Source organism: Leptopilina boulardi, unplaced genomic scaffold (genome assembly GCF_019393585.1).
Source record: "Leptopilina boulardi isolate dan_hultmark-lab unplaced genomic scaffold, ZJU_Lbou_2.1 LbouV2_390, whole genome shotgun sequence".
In the NCBI taxonomy this organism is placed as follows: domain Eukaryota; kingdom Metazoa; phylum Arthropoda; class Insecta; order Hymenoptera; family Figitidae; genus Leptopilina; species Leptopilina boulardi.
The window spans coordinates 1-27,995 of NW_026137963.1; the positions used below are offsets into that span (position 1 = coordinate 1).

The following is a 27,995-nucleotide window of genomic DNA, read 5'->3' on the forward strand; positions in this document are numbered from 1 at the left end:
TTTTATTATTTATTGTTGTTTTTTCAATTTTTAGTTAGTAACCTATAATATTGTGTCTAATTTTAAGTGTCATTAAAATCAAATGTTTTTAACTTAATAATTTTAACATTTCTTAATTTAAAACGAAACATCTTCTATTATATTAAGTTAACAAATTTCGAAAAACGACACCGACCCCGTGACCTCGACACCGTCTTTGAGAAATCTTTTTTCAATTATTTTCAAATAAATCAAAATACTTTGCATATATGCTGTTAGAAAATCTTACAAACTATTTTTATATAACATCTTTTTTCAATTTTAACCCAAAAAACGGTTATTTTGCAATTTTTTAAGAATTTTTTGATTTTTTCAATTTTTTATTATTATTTTTTATTATTTATTGTTGTTTTTTCAATTTTTAGTTAGTAACCTATAATATTGTGTCTAATTTTAAGTGTCATTAAAATGAAATGTTTTTAACTTAATAATTTTAACATTTCTTAATTTAAAACGAAACATCTTCTATTATATTAAGTTAACAAATTTCGAAAAACGACACCGACCCCGTGACCTCGACACCGTCCTTGAAAAATCTATTTTCAATTATTTTCAAATAAATCAAAATACTTTGCATATATGCTGTTAGAAAATCTTACAAACTATTTTTATGTAACATCTTTTTTCATTTATAACCCGAAAAAGGGTTATTTTTCAATTTTAACCCGAAAAAGGGTTATTTTGCAATTTTTTAAGAATTTTTTGATTTTTTCAATTTTTTATTATTATTTTTTATTATTTATTGTTGTTTTTTCAATTTTTAGTTAGTAACCTATAATATTGTGTCTAATTTTAAGTGTCATTAAAATCAAATGTTTTTAACTTAATAATTTTAACATTTCTTAATTTAAAACGAAACATCTTCTATTATATTAAGTTAACAAATTTCGAAAAACGACACCGACCCCGTGACCTCGACACCGTCCTTGAAAAATCTATTTTCAATTATTTTCAAATAAATCAAAATACTTTGCATATATGCTGTTAGAAAATCTTACAAACTATTTTTATGTAACATCTTTTTTCATTTTTAACCCGAAAAAGGGTTATTTTTCAATTTTAACCCGAAAAAGGGTTATTTTGCAATTTTAACCCGAAAAAGGATTATTTTGCAATTTTTTAAGAATTTTTTGATTTTGTCATTTTTTTATTATTATTTTTTATTATTTATTGTTGTTTTTTCAATTTTTAGTTAGTAACCTATAATATTGTGTCTAATTTTAAGTGTCATTAAAATCAAATGTTTTTAACTTAATAATTTTAACATTTCTTAATTTAAAACGAAACATCTTCTATTATATTAAGTTAACAAATTTCGAAAAACGACACCGACCCCGTGACCTCGACACCGTCCTTGAAAAATCTATTTTCAATTATTTTCAAATAAATCAAAATACTTTGCATATATGCTGTTAGAAAATCTTACAAACTTTTTTTATGTAACATCTTTTTTCAATTTTAACCCGAAAAAGGGTTATTTTGCAATTTTTTAAGAATTTTTTGATTTTTTCAATTTTTCATTATTATTTTTTATTATTTATTGTTGTTTTTTCAATTTTTAGTTAGTAACCTATAATATTGTGTCTAATTTTAAGTGTCATTAAAATGAAATGTTTTTAACTTAATAATTTTAACATTTCTTAATTTAAAACGAAACATCTTCTATTATATTAAGTTAACAAATTTCGAAAAACGACACCGACCCCGTGACCTCGACACCGTCCTTGAAAAATCTATTTTCAATTATTTTCAAATAAATCAAAATACTTTGCATATATGCTGTTAGAAAATCTTACAAACTATTTTTATGTAACATCTTTTTTCATTTTTAACCCGAAAAAGGGTTATTTTTCAATTTTAACCAGAAAAAGGGTTATTTTGCAATTTTAACCCGAAAAAGGATTATTTTGCAATTTTTTAAGAATTTTTTGATTTTGTCATTTTTTTATTATTATTTTTTATTATTTATTGTTGTTTTTTCAATTTTTAGTTAGTAACCTATAATATTGTGTCTAATTTTAAGTGTCATTAAAATCAAATGTTTTTAACTTAATAATTTTAACATTTCTTAATTTAAAACGAAACATCTTCTATTATATTAAGTTAACAAATTTCGAAAAACGACACCGACCCCGTGACTTCGACACCGTCTTTGAAAAATCTATTTTCAATTATTTTCAAATAAATCAAAATACTTTGCATATATGCTGTTAGAAAATCTTACAAACTTTTTTTATGTAACATCTTTTTTCAATTTTAACCCGAAAAAGGGTTATTTTGCAATTTTTTAAGATTTTTTTATTTTTTCAATTTTTCATTATTATTTTTTATTATTTATTGTTGTTTTTTCAATTTTTAGTTAGTAACCTATAATATTGTGTCTAATTTTAAGTGTCATTAAAATGAAATGTTTTTAACTTAATAATTTTAACATTTCTTAATTTAAAACGAAACATCTTCTATTATATTAAGTTAACAAATTTCGAAAAACGACACCGACCCCGTGACCTCGACACCGTCCTTGAAAAATCTATTTTCAATTATTTTCAAATAAATCAAAATACTTTGCATATATGCTGTTAGAAAATCTTACAAACTATTTTTATGTAACATCTTTCTTCATTTTTAACCCGAAAAAGGGTTATTTTTCAATTTTAAACAGAAAAAGGGTTATTTTGCAATTTTAACCCGAAAAAGGATTATTTTGCAATTTTTTAAGAATTTTTTGATTTTTTCAATTTTTCATTATTATTTTTTATTATTTATTGTTGTTTTTTCAATTTTTAGTTAGTAACCTATAATATTGTGTCTAATTTTAAGTGTCATTAAAATGAAATGTTTTTAACTTAATAATTTTAACATTTCTTAATTTAAAACGAAACATCTTCTATTATATTAAGTTAACAAATTTCGAAAAACGACACCGACCCCGTGACCTCGACACCGTCCTTGAAAAATCTATTTTCAATTATTTTCAAATAAATCAAAATACTTTGCATATATGCTGTTAGAAAATCTTACAAACTATTTTTATGTAACATCTTTCTTCATTTTTAACCCGAAAAAGGGTTATTTTTCAATTTTAAACAGAAAAAGGGTTATTTTGCAATTTTAACCCGAAAAAGGATTATTTTGCAATTTTTTAAGAATTTTTTGATTTTGTCATTTTTTTATTATTATTTTTTATTATTTATTGTTATTTTTTCAATTTTTAGTTAGTAACCTATAATATTGTGTCTAATTTTAAGTGTCATTAAAATCAAATGTTTTTAACTTAATAATTTTAACATTTCTTAATTTAAAACGAAACATCTTCTATTATATTAAGTTAACAAATTTCGAAAAACGACACCGACCCCGTGACCTCGACACCGTCCTTGAAAAATCTATTTTCAATTATTTTCAAATAAATCAAAATACTTTGCATATATGCTGTTAGAAAATCTTACAAACTTTTTTTATGTAACATCTTTTTTCAATTTTAACCCGAAAAAGGGTTATTTTGCAATTTTTTAAGAATTTTTTGATTTTTTCAATTTTTCATTATTATTTTTTATTATTTATTGTTGTTTTTTCAATTTTTAGTTAGTAACCTATAATATTGTGTCTAATTTTAAGTGTCATTAAAATCAAATGTTTTTAACTTAATAATTTTAACATTTCTTAATTTAAAACGAAACATCTTCTATTATATTAAGTTAACAAATTTCGAAAAACGACACCGACCCCGTGACCTCGACCCGTCCTTGAAAAATCTATTTTCAATTATTTTCAAATAAATCAAAATACTTTGCATATATGCTGTTAGAAAATCTTACAAACTATTTTTATGTAACATCTTTTTTCATTTTTAACCCGAAAAAGGGTTATTTTTCAATTTTAACCCGAAAAAGGGTTATTTTGCAATTTTAACCCGAAAAGGATTATTTTGCAATTTTTAGAATTTTTTGATTTTGTCAATTTTTTATTATTATTTTTTATTATTTATTGTTGTTTTTTCAATTTTTAGTTAGTAACCTATAATATTGTGTCTAATTTTAAGTGTCATTAAAATCAAATGTTTTTAACTTAATAATTTTAACATTTCTTATTTTAAAACGAAACATCTTCTATTATATTAAGTTAACAAATTTCGAAAAACGACACCGCCCCCTGACCTCGACACCGTCCTTGAAAAATCTATTTTCAATTATTTTCAAATAAATCAAAATACTTTGCATATATGCTGTTAGAAAATCTTACAAACTATTTTTATGTAACATCTTTTTTCAATTTTAACCCAAAAAGGGTTATTTTGCAATTTTTTAAGAATTTTTTGATTTTTTCAATTTTTTATTATTATTTTTTATTATTTATTGTTGTTTTTTCAATTTTTAGTTAGTAACCTATAATATTGTGTCTAATTTTAAGTGTCATTAAAATCAAATGTTTTTAACTTAATAATTTTAACATTTCTTAATTTAAAACGAAACATCTTCTATTATATTAAGTTAACAAATTTCGAAAAACGACACCGACCCCGTGACCTCGACACCGTCCTTGAAAAATCTATTTTCAATTATTTTCAAATAAATCAAAATACTTTGCATATATGCTGTTAGAAAATCTTACAAACTATTTTTATGTAACATCTTTTTTCATTTTTAACCCGAAAAAGGGTTATTTTTCAATTTTAACCCGAAAAAGGGTTATTTTGCAATTTTAACCCGAAAAAGGATTATTTTGCAATTTTTTAAGAATTTTTTGATTTTGTCATTTTTTTATTATTATTTTTTATTATTTATTGTTGTTTTTTCAATTTTTAGTTAGTAACCTATAATATTGTGTCTAATTTTAAGTGTCATTAAAATCAAATGTTTTTAACTTAATAATTTTAACATTTCTTAATTTAAAACGAAACATCTTCTATTATATTAAGTTAACAAATTTCGAAAAACGACACCGACCCCGTGACCTCGACACCGTCTTGAAAAATCTATTTTCAATTATTTTCAAATAAATCAAAATACTTTGCATATATGCTGTTAGAAAATCTTACAAACTTTTTTTATGTAACATCTTTTTTCAATTTTAACCCGAAAAAGGGTTATTTTGCAATTTTTTAAGAATTTTTTGATTTTTTCAATTTTTCATTATTATTTTTTATTATTTATTGTTGTTTTTTCAATTTTTAGTTAGTAACCTATAATATTGTGTCTAATTTTAAGTGTCATTAAAATCAAATGTTTTTAACTTAATAATTTTAACATTTCTTAATTTAAAACGAAACATCTTCTATTATATTAAGTTAACAAATTTCGAAAAACGACACCGACCCCGTGACCTCGACACCGTCCTTGAAAAATCTATTTTCAATTATTTTCAAATAAATCAAAATACTTTGCATATATGCTGTTAGAAAATCTTACAAACTATTTTTATGTAACATCTTTTTTCATTTTTAACCCGAAAAAGGGTTATTTTTCAATTTTAACCCGAAAAAGGGTTATTTTGCAATTTTAACCCGAAAAAGGATTATTTTGCAATTTTTTAAGAATTTTTTGATTTTGTCATTTTTTTATTATTATTTTTTATTATTTATTGTTGTTTTTTCAATTTTTAGTTAGTAACCTATAATATTGTGTCTAATTTTAAGTGTCATTAAAATCAAATGTTTTTAACTTAATAATTTTAACATTTCTTAATTTAAAACGAAACATCTTCTATTATATTAAGTTAACAAATTTCGAAAAACGACACCGACCCCGTGACCTCGACACCGTCGTTGAAAAATCTATTTTCAATTATTTTCAAATAAATCAAAATACTTTGCATATATGCTGTTAGAAAATCTTACAAACTTTTTTTATGTAACATCTTTTTTCAATTTTAACCCGAAAAAGGGTTATTTTGCAATTTTTTAAGAATTTTTTGATTTTTTCAATTTTTCATTATTATTTTTTATTATTTATTGTTGTTTTTTCAATTTTTAGTTAGTAACCTATAATATTGTGTCTAATTTTAAGTGTCATTAAAATGAAATGTTTTTAACTTAATAATTTTAACATTTCTTAATTTAAAACGAAACATCTTCTATTATATTAAGTTAACAAATTTCGAAAAACGACACCGACCCCGTGACCTCGACACCGTCCTTGAAAAATCTATTTTCAATTATTTTCAAATAAATCAAAATACTTTGCATATATGCTGTTAGAAAATCTTACAAACTATTTTTATGTAACATCTTTTTTCATTTTTAACCCGAAAAAGGGTTATTTTTCAATTTTAACCAGAAAAAGGGTTATTTTGCAATTTTAACCCGAAAAAGGATTATTTTGCAATTTTTTAAGAATTTTTTGATTTTGTCATTTTTTTATTATTATTTTTTATTATTTATTGTTGTTTTTTCAATTTTTAGTTAGTAACCTATAATATTGTGTCTAATTTTAAGTGTCATTAAAATCAAATGTTTTTAACTTAATAATTTTAACATTTCTTAATTTAAAACGAAACATCTTCTATTATATTAAGTTAACAAATTTCGAAAAACGACACCGACCCCGTGACCTCGACACCGTCTTTGAAAAATCTATTTTCAATTATTTTCAAATAAATCAAAATACTTTGCATATATGCTGTTAGAAAATCTTACAAACTTTTTTTATGTAACATCTTTTTTCAATTTTAACCCGAAAAAGGGTTATTTTGCAATTTTTTAAGATTTTTTTATTTTTTCAATTTTTCATTATTATTTTTTATTATTTATTGTTGTTTTTTCAATTTTTAGTTAGTAACCTATAATATTGTGTCTAATTTTAAGTGTCATTAAAATCAAATGTTTTTAACTTAATAATTTTAACATTTCTTAATTTAAAACGAAACATCTTCTATTATATTAAGTTAACAAATTTCGAAAAACGACACCGACCCCGTGACCTCGACACCGTCCTTGAAAAATCTATTTTCAATTATTTTCAAATAAATCAAAATACTTTGCATATATGCTGTTAGAAAATCTTACAAACTATTTTTATGTAACATCTTTCTTCATTTTTAACCCGAAAAAGGGTTATTTTTCAATTTTAAACAGAAAAAGGGTTATTTTGCAATTTTAACCCGAAAAAGGATTATTTTGCAATTTTTTAAGAATTTTTTGATTTTTTCAATTTTTTATTATTATTTTTTATTATTTATTGTTGTTTTTTCAATTTTTAGTTAGTAACCTATAATATTGTGTCTAATTTTAAGTGTCATTAAAATCAAATGTTTTTAACTTAATAATTTTAACATTTCTTAATTTAAAACGAAACATCTTCTATTATATTAAGTTAACAAATTTCGAAAAACAACCCCGACACCGTGACCTCGACACCGTCCTTGAAAAATCTATTTTCAATTATTTTCAAATAAATCAAAATACTTTGCATATATGCTGTTAGAAAATCTTACAAACTATTTTTATGTAACATCTTTTTTCATTTTTAACCCGAAAAAGGGTTATTTTTCAATTTGTTAAGAATTTTTTGATTTTTTCAATTTTTTATTATTATTTTTTATTATTTATTGTTGTTTTTTCAATTTTTAGTTAGTAACCTATAATATTGTGTCTAATTTTAAGTGTCATTAAAATCAAATGTTTTTAACTTAATAACTTTAACATTTCTTAATTTAAAACGAAACATCTTCAATTATATTAAGTTAACAAATTTCGAAAAACGACACCGTTCTTGAGAAATCTATTTTCAATTATTTTCAAATAAATCAAAATACTTTGCATATATGCTGTTAGAAAATCTTACCAACTATTTTTATGTAACATCTTTTTTCAATTTTAACCCAAAAAGGGTTATTTTGCAATTTTTTAAGAATTTTTTGATTTTTTCAATTTTTTATTATTATTTTTTATTATTTATTGTTGTTTTTTCAATTTTTAGTTAGTAACCTATAATATTGTGTCTAATTTTAAGTGTCATTAAAATCAAATGTTTTTAACTTAATAACTTTAACATTTCTTAATTTAAAACGAAACATCTTCTATTATATTAAGTTAACAAATTTCGAAAAACGACACCGTCCTTGAAAAATCTATTTTCAATTATTTTCAAATAAATCAAAATACTTTGCATATATGCTGTTAGAAAATCTTACAAACTATTTTTATGTAACATCTTTTTTCAATTTTAACCCAAAAAGGGTTATTTTGCAATTTTTTAAGAATTTTTTGATTTTTTCAATTTTTTATTATTATTTTTTATTATTTATTGTTGTTTTTTCAATTTTTAGTTAGTAACCTATAATATTGTGTCTAATTTTAAGTGTCATTAAAATCAAATGTTTTTAACTTAATAATTTTAACATTTCTTAATTTAAAACGAAACATCTTCTATTATATTAAGTTAACAAATTTCGAAAAACGACACCGACCCCGTGACCTCGACACCGTCCTTGAAAAATCTATTTTCAATTATTTTCAAATAAATCAAAATACTTTGCATATATGCTGTTAGAAAATCTTACAAACTATTTTTATGTAACATCTTTTTTCATTTTTAACCCGAAAAAGGGTTATTTTTCAATTTTAACCCGAAAAAGGGTTATTTTGCAATTTTAACCCGAAAAAGGATTATTTTGCAATTTTTTAAGAATTTTTTGATTTTGTCATTTTTTTATTATTATTTTTTATTATTTATTGTTGTTTTTTCAATTTTTAGTTAGTAACCTATAATATTGTGTCTAATTTTAAGTGTCATTAAAATCAAATGTTTTTAACTTAATAATTTTAACATTTCTTAATTTAAAACGAAACATCTTCTATTATATTAAGTTAACAAATTTCGAAAAACGACACCGACCCCGTGACCTCGACACCGTCCTTGAAAAATCTATTTTCAATTATTTTCAAATAAATCAAAATACTTTGCATATATGCTGTTAGAAAATCTTACAAACTATTTTTATATAACATTTTTTTTCAATTTTAACCCAAAAAAGTGTTATTTTGCAATTTGTTAAGAATTTTTTGATTTTTTCAATTTTTTATTATTATTTTTTATTATTTATTGTTGTTTTTTCAATTTTTAGTTAGTAACCTATAATATTGTGTCTAATTTTAAGTGTCATTAAAATCAAATGTTTTTAACTTAATAATTTTAACATTTCTTAATTTAAAACGAAACATCTTCTATTATATTAAGTTAACAAATTTCGAAAAACGACACCGACCCCGTGACCTCGACACCGTCCTTGAAAAATCTATTTTCAATTATTTTCAAATAAATCAAAATACTTTGCATATATGCTGTTAGAAAATCTTACAAACTATTTTTATGTAACATCTTTTTTCATTTTTAACCCGAAAAAGGGTAATTTTTTAATTTTAACCCGAAAAAGGGTTATTTTGCAATTTTAACCCGAAAAAGGGTTATTTTGCAATTTTTTAAGAATTTTTTGATTTTTTCAATTTTTTATTATTATTTTTTATTATTTATTGTTATTTTTTCAATTTTTAGTTAGTAACCTATAATATTGTGTCTAATTTTAAGTGTCATTAAAATCAAATGTTTTTAACTTAATAATTTTAACATTTCTTAATTTAAAACGAAACATCTTCTATTATATTAAGTTAACAAATTTCGAAAAACAACCCCGACACCGTGACCTCGACACCGTCCTTGAAAAATCTATTTTCAATTATTTTCAAATAAATCAAAATACTTTGCAAATATTCTGTTAGAAAATCTTACAAACTATTTTTATGTAACATCTTTTTTCATTTTTAACCCGAAAAAGGGTTATTTTTCAATTTGTTAAGAATTTTTTGATTTTTTCAATTTTTTATTATTATTTTTTATTATTTATTGTTGTTTTTTCAATTTTTAGTTAGTAACCTATAATATTGTGTCTAATTTTAAGTGTCATTAAAATCAAATGTTTTTAACTTAATAACTTTAACATTTCTTAATTTAAAACGAAACATCTTCTATTATATTAAGTTAACAAATTTCGAAAAACGACACCGTCCTTGAGAAATCTATTTTCAATTATTTTCAAATAAATCAAAATACTTTGCATATATGCTGTTAGAGAATCTTACAAACTATTTTTATGTAACATCTTTTTTCAATTTTAACCCAAAAAGGGTTATTTTGCAATTTTTTAAGAATTTTTTGATTTTTTCAATTTTTTATTATTATTTTTTATTATTTATTGTTGTTTTTTCAATTTTTAGTTAGTAACCTATAATATTGTGTCTAATTTTAAGTGTCATTAAAATCAAATGTTTTTAACTTAATAACTTTAAAATTTCTTAATTTAAAACGAAACATCTTCTATTATATTAAGTTAACAAATTTCGAAAAACGACACCGTCCTTGAAAAATCTATTTTCAATTATTTTCAAATAAATCAAAATACTTTGGATATATGCTGTTAGAAAATCTTACAAACTATTTTTATGTAACATCTTTTTTCAATTTTAACCCAAAAAGGGTTATTTTGCAATTTTTTAAGAATTTTTTGATTTTTTTAATTTTTTATTATTATTTTTTATTATTTATTGTTGTTTTTTCAATTTTTAGTTAGTAACCTATAATATTGTGTCTAATTTTAAGTGTCATTAAAATCAAATTTTTTTAACTTAATAATTTTAACATTTCTTAATTTAAAACGAAACATCTTCTATTATATTAAGTTAACAAATTTCGAAAAACGACACCGACCCCGTGACCTCGACACCGTCCTTGAAAAATCTATTTTCAATTATTTTCAAATAAATCAAAATACTTTGCATATATGCTGTTAGAAAATCTTACAAACTATTTTTATGTAACATCTTTTTTCATTTTTAACCCGAAAAAGGGTTATTTTTCAATTTTAACCCGAAAAAGGGTTATTTTGCAATTTTAACCCGAAAAAGGATTATTTTGCAATTTTTTAAGAATTTTTTGATTTTGTCATTTTTTTATTATTATTTTTTATTATTTATTGTTGTTTTTTCAATTTTTAGTTAGTAACCTATAATATTGTGTCTAATTTTAAGTGTCATTAAAATCAAATGTTTTTAACTTAATAATTTTAACATTTCTTAATTTAAAACGAAACATCTTCTATTATATTAAGTTAACAAATTTCGAAAAACGACACCGACCCAGTGACCTCGACACCGTCCTTGAGAAATCTATTTTCAATTATTTTCAAATAAATCAAAATACTTTGCATATATGCTGTTAGAAAATCTTACAAACTATTTTTATATAACATCTTTTTTCAATTTTAACCCAAAAAAGGGTTATTTTGCAATTTGTTAAGAATTTTTTGATTTTTTCAATTTTTTATTATTATTTTTTATTATTTATTGTTGTTTTTTCAATTTTTAGTTAGTAACCTATAATATTGTGTCTAATTTTAAGTGTCATTAAAATCAAATGTTTTTAACTTAATAATTTTAACATTTCTTAATTTAAAACGAAACATCTTCTATTATATTAAGTTAACAAATTTCGACAAACGACACCGACCCCGTGACCTCGAAACCGTCCTTGAAAAATCTATTTTCAATTATTTTCAAATAAATCAAAATACTTTGCATATATGGTGTTAGAAAATCTTACAAACTATTTTTATGTAACATCTTTTTTTAATTTAACCCGAAAAAGGGTTATTTTTCAATTTTAACCCGAAAAAGGGTTATTTTGCTATTTTTTAAGAATTTTTTGATTTTTTAAATTTTTTATTATTATTTTTTATTATTTATTGTTATTTTTTCAATTTTTAGTTAGTAACCTATAATATTGTGTCTAATTTTAAGTGTCATTAAAATCAAATGTTTTTAACTTAATAATTTTAACATTTCTTAATTTAAAACGAAACATCTTCTATTATATTAAGTTAACAAATTTCGAAAAACAACCCCGACACCGTGACCTCGACACCGTCCTTGAAAAATCTATTTTCAATTATTTTCAAATAAATCAAAATACTTTGCATATATGCTGTTAGAAAATCTTACAAACTATTTTTATGTAACATCTTTTTTCAATTTTAACCCGAAAAAGGGTTATTTTTCAATTTTAACCCAAAAAAGGGTTATTTTGCAATTTTTTAAGAATTTTTTGATTTTTTCAATTTTTTATTATTATTTTTTATTATTTATTGTTGTTTTTTCAATTTTTAGTTAGTAACCTATAATATTGTGTCTAATTTTAAGTGTCATTAAAATCAAATGTTTTTAACTTAATAACTTTAACATTTCTTAATTTAAAACGAAACATCTTCAATTATATTAAGTTAACAAATTTCGAAAAACGACACCGTTCTTGAGAAATCTATTTTCAATTATTTTCAAATAAATCAAAATACTTTGCATATATGCTGTTAGAAAATCTTACAAACTATTTTTATGTAACATCTTTTTTCATTTTTAACCCGAAAAAGGGTTATTTTTCAATTTTAACCCGAAAAAGGGTTATTTTGCAATTTTAACCCGAAAAAGGATTATTTTGCAATTTTTTAAGAATTTTTTGATTTTGTCATTTTTTTATTATTATTTTTTATTATTTATTGTTGTTTTTTCAATTTTTAGTTATTAACCTATAATATTGTGTCTAATTTTAAGTGTCATTAAAATCAAATGTTTTTAACTTAATAATTTTAACATTTCTTAATTTAAAACGAAACATCTTCTATTATATTAAGTTAACAAATTTCGAAAAACGACACCGACCCCGTGACCTCGACACCGTCCTTGAAAAATCTATTTTCAATTATTTTCAAATAAATCAAAATACTTTGCATATATGCTGTTAGAAAATCTTACAAACTATTTTTATGTAACATCTTTTTTCAATTTTAACCCAAAAAAGGGTTATTTTGCAATTTGTTAAGAATTTTTTGATTTTTTCAATTTTTTATTATTATTTTTTATTATTTATTGTTGTTTTTTCAATTTTTAGTTAGTAACCTATAATATTGTGTCTAATTTTAAGTGTCATTAAAATCAAATGTTTTTAACTTAATAATTTTAACATTTCTTAATTTAAAACGAAACATCTTCTATTATATTAAGTTAACAAATTTCGAAAAACGACACCGACCCCGTGACCTCGACACCGTCCTTGAAAAATCTATTTTCAATTATTTTCAAATAAATCAAAATACTTTGCATATATGCTGTTAGAAAATCTTACAAACTATTTTTATGTAACATCTTTTTTTAATTTAACCCGAAAAAGGGTTATTTTTCAATTTTAACCCGAAGAAGGGTTATTTTTCAATTTTAACCCGAAAAAGGGTTATTTTGCTATTTTTTAAGAATTTTTTGATTTTTTAAATTTTTTATTATTATTTTTTATTATTTATTGTTATTTTTTCAATTTTTAGTTAGTAACCTATAATATTGTGTCTAATTTTAAGTGTCATTAAAATCAAATGTTTTTAACTTAATAATTTTAACATTTCTTAATTTAAAACGAAACATCTTCTATTATATTAAGTTAACAAATTTCGAAAAACAACCCGACACCGTGACCTCGACACCGTCCTTGAAAAATCTATTTTCAATTATTTTCAAATAAATCAAAATACTTTGCAAATATTCTGTTAGAAAATCTTACAAACTATTTTTATGTAACATCTTTTTTCATTTTTAACCCGAAAAAGGGTTATTTTTCAATTTGTTAAGAATTTTTTGATTTTTTCAATTTTTTATTATTATTTTTTATTATTTATTGTTGTTTTTTCAATTTTTAGTTAGTAACCTATAATATTGTGTCTAATTTTACGTGTCATTAAAATCAAATGTTTTTAACTTAATAACTTTAACATTTCTTAATTTAAAACGAAACATCTTCTATTATATTAAGTTAACAAATTTCGAAAAACGACACCGTCCTTGAGAAATCTATTTTCAATTATTTTCAAATAAATCAAAATACTTTGCATATATGCTGTTAGAGAATCTTACAAACTATTTTTATGTAACATCTTTTTTCAATTTTAACCCAAAAAGGGTTATTTTGCAATTTTTTAAGAATTTTTTGATTTTTTCAATTTTTTATTATTATTTTTTATTATTTATTGTTGTTTTTTCAATTTTTAGTTAGTAACCTATAATATTGTGTCTAATTTTAAGTGTCATTAAAATCAAATGTTTTTAACTTAATAACTTTAAAATTTCTTAATTTAAAACGAAACATCTTCTATTATATTAAGTTAACAAATTTCGAAAAACGACACCGTCCTTGAAAAATCTATTTTCAATTATTTTCAAATAAATCAAAATACTTTGGATATATGCTGTTAGAAAATCTTACAAACTATTTTTATGTAACATCTTTTTTCAATTTTAACCCAAAAAGGGTTATTTTGCAATTTTTTAAGAATTTTTTGATTTTTTTAATTTTTTATTATTATTTTTTATTATTTATTGTTGTTTTTTCAATTTTTAGTTAGTAACCTATAATATTGTGTCTAATTTTAAGTGTCATTAAAATCAAATTTTTTTTAACTTAATAATTTTAACATTTCTTAATTTAAAACGAAACATCTTCTATTATATTAAGTTAACAAATTTCGAAAAACGACACCGACCCCGTGACCTCGACACCGTCCTTGAAAAATCTATTTTCAATTATTTTCAAATAAATCAAAATACTTTGCATATATGCTGTTAGAAAATCTTACAAACTATTTTTATGTAACATCTTTTTTCATTTTTAACCCGAAAAAGGGTTATTTTTCAATTTTAACCCGAAAAAGGGTTATTTTGCAATTTTAACCCGAAAAAGGATTATTTTGCAATTTTTTAAGAATTTTTTGATTTTGTCATTTTTTTATTATTATTTTTTATTATTTATTGTTGTTTTTTCAATTTTTAGTTAGTAACCTATAATATTGTGTCTAATTTTAAGTGTCATTAAAATCAAATGTTTTTAACTTAATAATTTTAACATTTCTTAATTTAAAACGAAACATCTTCTATTATATTAAGTTAACAAATTTCGAAAAACGACACCGACCCAGTGACCTCGACACCGTCCTTGAGAAATCTATTTTCAATTATTTTCAAATAAATCAAAATACTTTGCATATATGCTGTTAGAAAATCTTACAAACTATTTTTATATAACATCTTTTTTCAATTTTAACCCAAAAAAGGGTTATTTTGCAATTTGTTAAGAATTTTTTGATTTTTTCAATTTTTTATTTTTATTTTTTATTATTTATTGTTGTTTTTTCAATTTTTAGTTAGTAACCTATAATATTGTGTCTAATTTTAAGTGTCATTAAAATCAAATGTTTTTAACTTAATAATTTTAACATTTCTTAATTTAAAACGAAACATCTTCTATTATATTAAGTTAACAAATTTCGACAAACGACACCGACCCCGTGACCTCGAAACCGTCCTTGAAAAATCTATTTTCAATTATTTTCAAATAAATCAAAATACTTTGCATATATGGTGTTAGAAAATCTTACAAACTATTTTTATGTAACATCTTTTTTTAATTTAACCCGAAAAAGGGTTATTTTTCAATTTTAACCCGAAGAAGGGTTATTTTTCAATTTTAACCCGAAAAAGGGTTATTTTGCTATTTTTTAAGAATTTTTTGATTTTTTAAATTTTTTATTATTATTTTTTATTATTTATTGTTATTTTTTCAATTTTTAGTTAGTAACCTATAATATTGTGTCTAATTTTAAGTGTCATTAAAATCAAATGTTTTTAACTTAATAATTTTAACATTTCTTAATTTAAAACGAAACATCTTCTATTATATTAAGTTAACAAATTTCGAAAAACGACACCGTCCTTGAAAAATCTATTTTCAATTATTTTCAAATAAATCAAAATACTTTGGATATATGCTGTTAGAAAATCTTACAAACTATTTTTATGTAACATCTTTTTTCAATTTTAACCCAAAAAGGGTTATTTTGCAATTTTTTAAGAATTTTTTGATTTTGTCAATTTTTTATTATTATTTTTTATTATTTATTGTTGTTTTTTCAATTTTTAGTTAGTAACCTAAAATATTGTGTCTGATTTTAAGTGTCATTAAAATCAAATGTTTTTAACTTAATAATTTTAACATTTCTTAATTTAAAACGAAACATCTTCTATTACACAGGCACACAAAAAAAAAAAGTTGTCTGTTTCTTGAACTACACATATATTTCCTATAGTATTTTGGCCCGCTGAAACCGAATCTGAGCTCAGAATTGCTCCATCACCCTCAGTTTTTTTTTAAATCGACCAAAACCACCCTTAAACGGACAAATTCACACTTCGGAGATAAAAAATAAATCAACTTATTTTTTAAAAAAACCAAATTTTACATCTACGAAACTTTGCTCCACTAACTCAAAAACAGAGCCAGCATTGATCCAGCACCCCCTGAATTTTTTTAATCGAAAAAAGTACCCCTAATCTGAAGAATCAAATTCAGGAGGTAAAACAATAAAATAACTTATTAAAAAATTTTATAACCAGATATTTTTACTCCAGCAATGCAGAAACAAAGCCAGAAATGCTCCCTCACCCTCTAAAATTTTTTTAAATCGAAAAAACCACCCTTAAATAGAAAAATTCAAATTTAAGAAGTAAAAAATATTAAATTACCGGCTTTTTTTAAAAACAGAACCTTACATGTTTGTAGTTTTGCTCTACTAATTAAAAAAAATAAAGCCAGCATTGACCCATCACCCTCTGAATTTTTTTAATCGAAAAAACTACCCCTAATCTGAAGAATCAAATTCAGGAGATAAAACAACAAAATAACTGATTGACAAATTTTATAAGCAGATATTTTTACTCCAGCAATGCAGAAACAAAGCCAGAAATGCTCCCTCACCCTCTAAAATTTTTTTAAATCGAAAAAACCACCCTTAAATAGAAAAATTCAAATTTAAGAAATAAAAAAATATTAAATTACCGGCTTTTTTTAAAAACAGAACCTTACATGTTTGTAGTTTTGCTCTACTAACTCAAAAAAATAAAGCTAGCATTGATCCATCACCCTCTGAATTTTTTTAAATAAAAAAAACTACCCTTAATCTGAAGAATCAAACTTAGGAGGTAAAACAATAAAATAACTGATTAAAATTTTATAACTAGGTATTTTTACTCCAGCAATGCGGAAACATACCTGGCTGTAAAATTTTTCAATTAGTTATTTTGTTGTTTTATCTCCTGAATTTGATTCTTCAGATTAGGGGTAGTTTTTTCGATTAAAAAAAATCAGGGGGTGCTGGATCAATGATGGCTTTGTTTTTTTGAGTTAGTAGAGCAAAACTATAAAATGTAAGGTTCTGTTTTTAAAAAAAGCCGGTAATTTAATATTTTTTTACTTCTTAAATTTGAATTTTTCTATTAAAGGGTGGTTTTTTCGATTTAAAAAAATTTTAGAGGGTGAGGGAGCATTTCTGGCTTTGTTTCTGCATTGCTGGAGTAAAAATATCTGGTTATAAAATTTTTTGATCAGTTATTTTATTGTTTTACCTCCTGAATTTGATTCTTCAGATTAGGGGTAGTTTTTTCGATTAAAAAAATTCAGGGGGTGCTGGATCAATGCTGGCTCTGTTTTTGAGTTAGTGGAGCAAAGTTTCGTAGATGTAAAATTTGGTTTTTTTAAAAAATAAGTTGATTTATTTTTTATCTCCGAAGTGTGAATTTGTCCGTTTAAGGGTGGTTTTGGTCGATTTAAAAAAAAACTGAGGGTGATGGAGCAATTCTGAGCTCAGATTCGGTTTCAGCGGGCCAAAATACTATAGGAAATATATGTGTAGTTCAAGAAACAGACAACTTTTTTTTTTTGTGTGCCTGTGTAATAGAAGATGTTTCGTTTTAAATTAAGAAATGTTAAAATTATTAAGTTAAAAACATTTGATTTTAATGACACTTAAAATCAGACACAATATTTTAGGTTACTAACTAAAAATTGAAAAAACAACAATAAATAATAAAAAATAATAATAAAAAATTGACAAAATCAAAAAATTCTTAAAAAATTGCAAAATAACCCTTTTTGGGTTAAAATTGAAAAAAGATGTTACATAAAAATAGTTTGTAAGATTTTCTAACAGCATATATCCAAAGTATTTTGATGTAACATCTTTTTTCAATTTTAACCCGAAAAAGGGTTATTTTTCAATTTTAACCCAAAAAAGGGTTATTTTGCAATTTTTTAAGAATTTTTTGATTTTTTCAATTTTTTATTATTATTTTTTATTATTTATTGTTGTTTTTTCAATTTTTAGTTAGTAACCTATACTATTGTGTCTAATTTTAAGTGTCATTAAAATCAAATGTTTTTAACTTAATAATTTTAACATTTCTTAATTTAAAACGAAACATCTTCTATTATATTAAGGTAACAAATTTCGAAAAACGACACCGACCCCGTGACCTCGACACCGTCCTTGAAAAATCTATTTTCAATTATTTTCAAATAAATCAAAATACTTTGCATATATGCTGTTAGAAAATCTTACAAACTTTTTTTATGTAACATCGTTTTTCAATTTTAACCCGAAAAAGGGTTATTTTGCAATTTTTTAAGAATTTTTTGATTTTTTCAATTTTTCATTATTATTTTTTATTATTTATTGTTGTTTTTTCAATTTTTAGTTAGTAACCTATAATATTGTGTCTAATTTTAAGTGTCATTAAAATCAAATGTTTTTAACTTAATAATTTTAACATTTCTTAATTTAAAACGAAACATCTTCTATTATATTAAGTTAACAAATTTCGAAAAACGACACCGACCCAGTGACCTCGACACCGTCCTTGAGAAATCTATTTTCAATTATTTTCAAATAAATCAAAATACTTTGCATATATGCTGTTAGAAAATCTTACAAACTATTTTTATATAACATCTTTTTTCAATTTTAACCCAAAAAAGGGTTATTTTGCAATTTGTTAAGAATTTTTTGATTTTTTCAATTTTTTATTTTTATTTTTTATTATTTATTGTTGTTTTTTCAATTTTTAGTTAGTAACCTATAATATTGTGTCTAATTTTAAGTGTCATTAAAATCAAATGTTTTTAACTTAATAATTTTAACATTTCTTAATTTAAAACGAAACATCTTCTATTATATTAAGTTAACAAATTTCGACAAACGACACCGACCCCGTGACCTCGAAACCGTCCTTGAAAAATCTATTTTCAATTATTTTCAAATAAATCAAAATACTTTGCATATATGGTGTTAGAAAATCTTACAAACTATTTTTATGTAACATCTTTTTTTAATTTAACCCGAAAAAGGGTTATTTTTCAATTTTAACCCGAAGAAGGGTTATTTTTCAATTTTAACCCGAAAAAGGGTTATTTTGCTATTTTTTAAGAATTTTTTGATTTTTTAAATTTTTTATTATTATTTTTTATTATTTATTGTTATTTTTTCAATTTTTAGTTAGTAACCTATAATATTGTGTCTAATTTTAAGTGTCATTAAAATCAAATGTTTTTAACTTAATAATTTTAACATTTCTTAATTTAAAACGAAACATCTTCTATTATATTAAGTTAACAAATTTCGAAAAACAACCCCGACACCGTGACCTCGACACCGTCCTTGAAAAATCTATTTTCAATTATTTTCAAATAAATCAAAATACTTTGCATATATGCTGTTAGAAAATCTTACAAACTATTTTTATGTAACATCTTTTTTCAATTTTAACCCGAAAAAGGGTTATTTTTCAATTTTAACCCAAAAAAGGGTTATTTTGCAATTTTTTAAGAATTTTTTGATTTTTTCAATTTTTTATTATTATTTTTTATTATTTATTGTTGTTTTTTCAATTTTTAGTTAGTAAACTATAATATTGTGTCTAATTTTAAGTGTCATTAAAATCAAATGTTTTTAACTTAATAACTTTAACATTTCTTAATTTAAAACGAAACATCTTCAATTATATTAAGTTAACAAATTTCGAAAAACGACACCGTTCTTGAGAAATCTATTTTCAATTATTTTCAAATAAATCAAAATACTTTGCATATATGCTGTTAGAAAATCTTACAAACTTTTTTTATGTAACATCGTTTTTCAATTTTAACCCAAAAAGGGTTATTTTGCAATTTTTTAAGAATTTTTTGATTTTTTTAATTTTTTATTATTATTTTTTATTATTTATTGTTGTTATTTCAATTTTTAGTTAGTAACCTATAATATTGTGTCTAATTTTAAGTGTCATTAAAATCAAATGTTTTTAACTTAATAACTTTAACATTTCTTAATTTAAAACGAAACATCTTCTATTATATTAAGTTAACAAATTTCGAAAAACAACACCGACCCCGTGACCTCGACACCGTCCTTGAAAAATCTATTTTCAATTATTTTCAAATAAATCAAAATACTTTGCATATATGCTGTTAGAAAATCTTACAAACTATTTTTATGTAACATCTTTTTTCATTTTTAACCCGAAAAAGGGTTATTTTTCAATTTTAACCCAAAAAAGGGTTATTTTGCCATTTTTTAAGAATTTTTTGATTTTTTCAATTTTTTATTATTATTTTTTATTATTTATTGTTTTATTTTCAATTTTTAGTTAGTAACCTATAATATTGTGTCTAATTTTAAGTGTCATTAAAATCAAATGTTTTTAACTTAATAATTTTAACATTTCTTAATTTAAAACGAAACATCTTCTATTATATTAAGTTAACAAATTTCGAAAAACGACACCGACCCAGTGACCTCGACACCGTCCTTGAGAAATCTATTTTCAATTATTTTCAAATAAATCAAAATACTTTGCATATATGCTGTTAGAAAATCTTACAAACTATTTTTATATAACATCTTTTTTCAATTTTAACCCAGAAAAGGGTTATTTTGCAATTTGTTAAGAATTTTTTGATTTTTTCAATTTTTTATTATTATTTTTTATTATTTATTGTTGTTTTTTCAATTTTTAGTTAGTAACCTATAATATTGTGTCTAATTTTAAGTGTCATTAAAATCAAATGTTTTTAACTTAATAACTTTAACATTTCTTAATTTAAAACGAAACATCTTCTATTATATTAAGTTAACAAATTTCGAAAAACGACACCGTCCTTGAAAAATCTATTTTCAATTATTTTCAAATAAATCAAAATACTTTGGATATATGCTGTTAGAAAATCTTACAAACTATTTTTATGTAACATCTTTTTTCAATTTTAACCCAAAAAGGGTTATTTTGCAATTTTTTAAGAATTTTTTGATTTTGTCAATTTTTTATTATTATTTTTTATTATTTATTGTTGTTTTTTCAATTTTTAGTTAGTAACCTAAAATATTGTGTCTAATTTTAAGTGTCATTAAAATCAAATGTTTTTAACTTAATAATTTTAACATTTCTTAATTTAAAACGAAACATCTTCTATTACACAGGCACACAAAAAAAAAAAGTTGTCTGTTTCTTGAACTACACATATATTTCCTATAGTATTTTGGCCCGCTGAAACCGAATCTGAGCTCAGAATTGCTCCATCACCCTCAGTTTTTTTTTAAATCGACCAAAACCACCCTTAAACGGACAAATTCACACTTCGGAGATAAAAAATAAATCAACTTATTTTTTAAAAAAACCAAATTTTACATCTACGAAACTTTGCTCCACTAACTCAAAAACAGAGCCAGCATTGATCCAGCACCCCCTGAATTTTTTTAATCGAAAAAAGTACCCCTAATCTGAAGAATCAAATTCAGGAGGTAAAACAATAAAATAACTGATTAAAAAATTTTATAACCAGATATTTTTACTCCAGCAATGCAGAAACAAAGCCAGAAATGCTCCCTCACCCTCTAAAATTTTTTTAAATCGAAAAAACCACCCTTAAATAGAAAAATTCAAATTTAAGAAGTAAAAAAATATTAAATTACCGGCTTTTTTTAAAAACAGAACCTTACATGTTTGTAGTTTTGCTCTACTAATTAAAAAAAATAAAGCCAGCATTGACCCATCACCCTCTGAATTTTTTTAATCGAAAAAACTACCCCTAATCTGAAGAATCAAATTCAGGAGATAAAACAACAAAATAACTGATTGACAAATTTTATAAGCAGATATTTTTACTCCAGCAATGCAGAAACAAAGCCAGAAATGCTCCCTCACCCTCTAAAATTTTTTTAAATCGAAAAAACCACCCTTAAATAGAAAAATTCAAATTTAAGAAATAAAAAAATATTAAATTACCGGCTTTTTTTAAAAACAGAACCTTACATGTTTGTAGTTTTGCTCTACTAACTCAAAAAAATAAAGCTAGCATTGATCCATCACCCTCTGAATTTTTTTAAGTAAAAAAAACTACCCTTAATCTGAAGAATCAAACTTAGGAGGTAAAACAATAAAATAACTGATTAAAATTTTATAACTAGGTATTTTTACTCCAGCAATGCGGAAACATACCTGGCTGTAAAATTTTTCAATTAGTTATTTTGTTGTTTTATCTCCTGAATTTGATTCTTCAGATTAGGGGTAGTTTTTTCGATTAAAAAAATTCAGAGGGTGATGGGTCAATGCTGGCTTTATTTTTTTTAATTAGTAGAGCAAAACTACAAACATGTAAGGTTCTGTTTTAAAAAAAAAAAAGGTAATTTAATATTTTTTTACTTCTTAAATTTGAATTTTTCTATTTAAGGGTGGTTTTTTCGATTTAAAAAAATTTTAGAGTGTGAGGGAGCATTTCTGGCTTTGTTTCTGCATTGCTGGAGTAAAAATATCTGGTTATAAAATTTTTTAATCAGTTATTTTATTGTTTTACCTCCTGAATTTGATTCTTCAGATTAGGGGTACTTTTTTCGATTAAAAAAATTCAGGGGGTGCTGGATCAATGCTGGCTTTGTTTTTTTGAGTTAGTAGAGCAAAACTATAAAATGTAAGGTTCTGTTTTTAAAAAAAGCCGGTAATTTAATATTTTTTTACTTCTTAAATTTGAATTTTTCTATTAAAGGGTGGTTTTTTCGATTTAAAAAAATTTTAGAGGGTGAGGGAGCATTTCTGGCTTTGTTTCTGCATTGCTGGAGTAAAAATATCTGGTTATAAAATTTTTTGATCAGTTATTTTATTGTTTTACCTCCTGAATTTGATTCTTCAGATTAGGGGTAGTTTTTTCGATTAAAAAAATTCAGGGGGTGCTGGATCAATGCTGGCTCTGTTTTTGAGTTAGTGGAGCAAAGTTTCGTAGATGTAAAATTTTGTTTCTTAAAAAAATAAGTTGATTTATTTTTTATCTCCGAAGTGTGAATTTGTCCGTTTAAGGGTGGTTTTGGTCGATTTAAAAAAAAAACTGAGGGTGATGGAGCAATTCTGAGCTCAGATTCGGTTTCAGCGGGCCAAAATACTATAGGAAATATATGTGTAGTTCAAGAAACAGGCAACTTTTTTTTTTTTGTGTGCCTGTGTTATATTAAGTTAACAAATTTCGAATAACAACCCCGACCCCGTGACCTCGACACCGTCCTTGAAAAATCTATTTTCAATTATTTTCAAATAAATCAAAATACTTTGCATATATGCTGTTAGAAAATCTTACAAACTATTTTTATGTAACATCTTTTTTCAATTTTAACCCGAAAAAGGGTTATTTTTCAATTTTAACCCAAAAAAGGGTTATTTTGCAATTTTTTAAGAATTTTTTGATTTTTTCAATTTTTTATTATTATTTTTTATTATTTATTGTTGTTTTTTCAATTTTTAGTTAGTAACCTATACTATTGTGTCTAATTTTAAGTGTCATTAAAATCAAATGTTTTTAACTTAATAATTTTAACATTTCTTAATTTAAAACGAAACATCTTCTATTATATTAAGGTAACAAATTTCGAAAAACGACACCGACCCCGTGACCTCGACACCGTCCTTGAAAAATCTATTTTCAATTATTTTCAAATAAATCAAAATACTTTGCATATATGCTGTTAGAAAATCTTACAAACTTTTTTTATGTAACATTGTTTTTCAATTTTAACCCGAAAAAGGGTTATTTTGCAATTTTTTAAGAATTTTTTGATTTTTTCAATTTTTCATTATTATTTTTTATTATTTATTGTTGTTTTTTCAATTTTTAGTTAGTAACCTATAATATTGTGTCTAATTTTAAGTGTCATTAAAATCAAATGTTTTTAACTTAATAATTTTAACATTTCTTAATTTAAAACGAAACATCTTCTATTATATTAAGTTAACAAATTTCGAAAAACGACACCGACCCCGTGACCTCGACACCGTCCTTGAAAAATCTATTTTCAATTATTTTCAAATAAATCAAAATACTTTGCATATATGCTGTTAGAAAATCTTACAAACTATTTTTATGTAACATCTTTTTTCAATTTTAACCCGAAAAAGGATTATTTTTCAATTTTAACCCAAAAAAGGGTTATTTTGCAATTTTTTAAGAATTTTTTGATTTTTTCAATTTTTTATTATTATTTTTTATTATTTATTGTTGTATTTTCAATTTTTAGTTAGTAACCTATAATATTGTGTCTAATTTTAAGTGTCATTAAAATCAAATGTTTTTAACTTAATAATTTTAACATTTCTTAATTTAAAACGAAACATCTTCTATTATATTAAGTTAACAAATTTCGAAAAACGACACCGACCCCGTGACCTCGACACCGTCCTTGAAAAATCTATTTTCAATTATTTTCAAATAAATCAAAATACTTTGCATATATTCTGTTAGAAAATCTTACAAACTATTTTTATGTAACATCTTTTTTCATTTTTAACCCGAAAAAGGGTTATTTTTCAATTTTAACCCGAAAGAGGATTATTTTGCAATTTTTTAAGAATTTTTTGATTTTGTCATTTTTTTATTATTATTTTTTATTATTTATTGTTGTTTTTTCAATTTTTAGTTAGTAACCTATAATATTGTGTCTAATTTTAAGTGTCATTAAAATCAAATGTTTTTAACTTAATAATTTTAACATTTCTTAATTTAAAACGAAACATCTTCTATTATATTAAGTTAACAAATTTCGAAAAACGACACCGACCCCGTGACCTCGACACCGTCCTTGAAAAATCTATTTTCAATTATTTTCAAATAAATCAAAATACTTTGCGTATATTCTGTTAGAAAATCTTACAAACTATTTTTATGTAACATCTTTTTTCATTTTTAACCCGAAAAAGGGTTATTTTGCAATTTTTTAAGAATTTTTTGATTTTTTCAATTTTTTATTATTATTTTTTATTATTTATTGTTGTATTTTCAATTTTTAGTTAGTAACCTATAATATTGTGTCTAATTTTAAGTGTCATTAAAATCAAATGTTTTTAACTTAATAATTTTAACATTTCTTAATTTAAAACGAAACATCTTCTATTATATTAAGTTAACAAATTTTGAAAAACGACACCGACCCCGTGACCTCGACACCGTCCTTGAAAAATCTATTTTCAATTATTTTCAAATAAATCAAAATACTTTGCATATATGCTGTTAGAAAATCTTACAAACTATTTTTATGTAACATCTTTTTTCAATTTTAACCCGAAAAAGGGTTATTTTTCAATTTTAACCCAAAAAATGGTTATTTTGCAATTTTTTAAGAATTTTTTGATTTTTTCAATTTTTTATTATTATTTTTTATTATTTATTGTTGTATTTTCAATTTTTAGTTAGTAACCTATAATATTGTGTCTAATTTTAAGTGTCATTAAAATCAAATGTTTTTAACTTAATAATTTTAACATTTCTTAATTTAAAACGAAACATCTTCTATTATATTAAGTTAACAAATTTCGAAAAACGACACCGACCCCGTGACCTCGACACCGTCCTTGAAAAATCTATTTTCAATTATTTTCAAATAAATCAAAATACTTTGCGTATATTCTGTTAGAAAATCTTACAAACTATTTTTATGTAACATCTTTTTTCAATTTTAACCCGAAAAAGGGTTATTTTTCAATTTTAACCCAAAAAATGGTTATTTTGCAATTTTTTAAGAATTTTTTGATTTTTTCAATTTTTTATTATTATTTTTTATTATTTATTGTTGTATTTTCAATTTTTAGTTAGTAACCTATAATATTGTGTCTAATTTTAAGTGTCATTAAAATCAAATGTTTTTAACTTAATAATTTTAACATTTCTTAATTTAAAACGAAACATCTTCTATTATATTAAGTTAACAAATTTCGAAAAACGACACCGACCCCGTGACCTCGACACCGTCTTTGAAAAATCTATTTTCAATTATTTTCAAATAAATCAAAATACTTTGCGTATATTCTGTTAGAAAATCTTACAAACTATTTTTATGTAACATCTTTTTTCATTTTTAACCCGAAAAAGGGTTATTTTGCAATTTTTTAAGAATTTTTTGATTTTTTCAATTTTTTATTATTATTTTTTATTATTTATTGTTGTATTTTCAATTTTTAGTTAGTAACCTATAATATTGTGTCTAATTTTAAGTGTCATTAAAATCAAATGTTTTTAACTTAATAATTTTAACATTTCTTAATTTAAAACGAAACATCTTCTATTATATTAAGTTAACAAATTTCGAAAAACGACACCGACCCCGTGACCTCGACACCGTCCTTCAAAAATCTATTTTCAATTATTTTCAAAAAAATCAAAATACTTTGCATATATGTGATAAATGCATTAAAATTCATTATAGATAAATTAAAATCCATTAACTTTTGTCATAGTTATACGGATTTGAAAATGACAATGTTACCCTTAACGTCAAAACTTCAACCCCCTCCACTTTCTACAAATATTTTTTTAATGAGTTTATATTTTAGGGATTTATTACTATCATATAGGAGAACAATTTACCAAAGTATGAAGCCAATCCCAGAACATTGACTTTTTGGGCTGGGGCGATTGAAAAATAATCTCTCATATATGCTGTTAGAAAATCTTACAAACTATTTTTTTTTATAAGTCCAAAAAAATTAGAGACTTAGAAAAATATTGATTTTTTTATTTTTAATACTTAATTTTCATTTACAATAATGTAAAGTTATAATATGTTTTAACTTATTCATCGCATCCATTCTGCAATTTTCGTAAGTTGTTTTATTTCTTATTAATTTTTAAATTAATTTTTTATAATTTAGTTTTATATGAGTGATGTTATTAATAAATTATTATAATTTATTATATTATTTTCTTGATGTTACGCAGCCGTTACTACTCAGCGCAGCCAGTTTACAGTTTTTGTTATTACTTGATTATATTTTATATATTTTTGTTAATGAGGGAGTATATTTTATATATTTTTTTTTTAAATGGTTTTTTAATCCATTCTATGCGATATGATCAGTATAATAATAATTATAATATTTTTTTATGGCGCTGCCGTTACAGTTCAGCGCAGCCATTTCCAATTCAATGAATTAATTTATATATAAAGTAGAGTTAGTAGATTTCTTCGTAGTCGAATTTTTTTAAAACATGTGTTAAATATTATTGTAATATTTCTTGGTAAACAAAGTTTCTTACATAAATTTCTTTTTCATTGCCTATCTTTTTTTTTATTCCTTTTTCGCTATGTGTAATACTTGAATTTTTATATAATAATACTTTAAGATTATATTTTGAAGTTACTCTTGATAAAGCAACATATAATTGTCACGGACTAAAAACATGTGAAGGAAGGTATATGCCTACTTTTTGGAAAGATTGGCCTTGAGATTTGTTGATTGTTAAAGCATATCCAAGCCTTATTGGAAATTGCTTTCTTGACATTTGAAATGGTATTTCTTCGTTAGACGGTGACAATGTAATTCGTGGCAAAATTACAATCTCATTTTTATAATTTCCCGTTATTACTTGTGCATGAATAGAAAAACTACCCATTTTAATAACTTTTAGTCTTGTTCCATTACAAAGACCTCTTTCTAAATTAATATTCCTTAAAAGTATCACAATTGCACCAATCTTTAATATTAATTTGTAAGGAGGAAGTCCATTTGGAGTTAAACT

The 27,995-nt window shown here is 22.8% G+C and overlaps 3 long non-coding RNA genes across 5 annotated transcripts; 1 reads left to right on the top strand and 2 right to left on the bottom strand.

The window, feature by feature from the left end:
• Positions 1-1,188: 1,188 nt before the first annotated feature.
• Positions 1,189-26,300, bottom strand: LOC127288491 (uncharacterized). 2 transcript variants are annotated; one of them, XR_007844050.1, is made up of 3 exons: positions 25,279-26,300; positions 11,944-12,201; positions 1,189-1,750 (listed from the first exon to the last, which is right to left on the bottom strand). It is a non-coding gene; the product is annotated as an uncharacterized LOC127288491 (long non-coding RNA). The 2 variants fall into 2 exon arrangements; XR_007844051.1 differs by lacking the exon at positions 25,279-26,300 and adding an exon at positions 21,321-21,411.
• On the top strand, positions 14,283-20,467 carry LOC127288494 (uncharacterized). Of its 2 annotated transcripts, none has more exons than XR_007844054.1 (3): positions 14,283-14,376; positions 18,161-18,392; positions 20,308-20,467. It is a non-coding gene; the product is annotated as an uncharacterized LOC127288494 (long non-coding RNA). The 2 variants fall into 2 exon arrangements; XR_007844053.1 differs by lacking the exon at positions 14,283-14,376 and adding an exon at positions 15,858-15,951.
• On the bottom strand, positions 14,380-19,924 carry LOC127288492 (uncharacterized). The gene is made up of 3 exons (XR_007844052.1): positions 19,588-19,924; positions 15,700-15,832; positions 14,380-14,473 (listed from the first exon to the last, which is right to left on the bottom strand). It is a non-coding gene; the product is annotated as an uncharacterized LOC127288492 (long non-coding RNA).
• Positions 26,301-27,995: the final 1,695 nt, after the last annotated feature.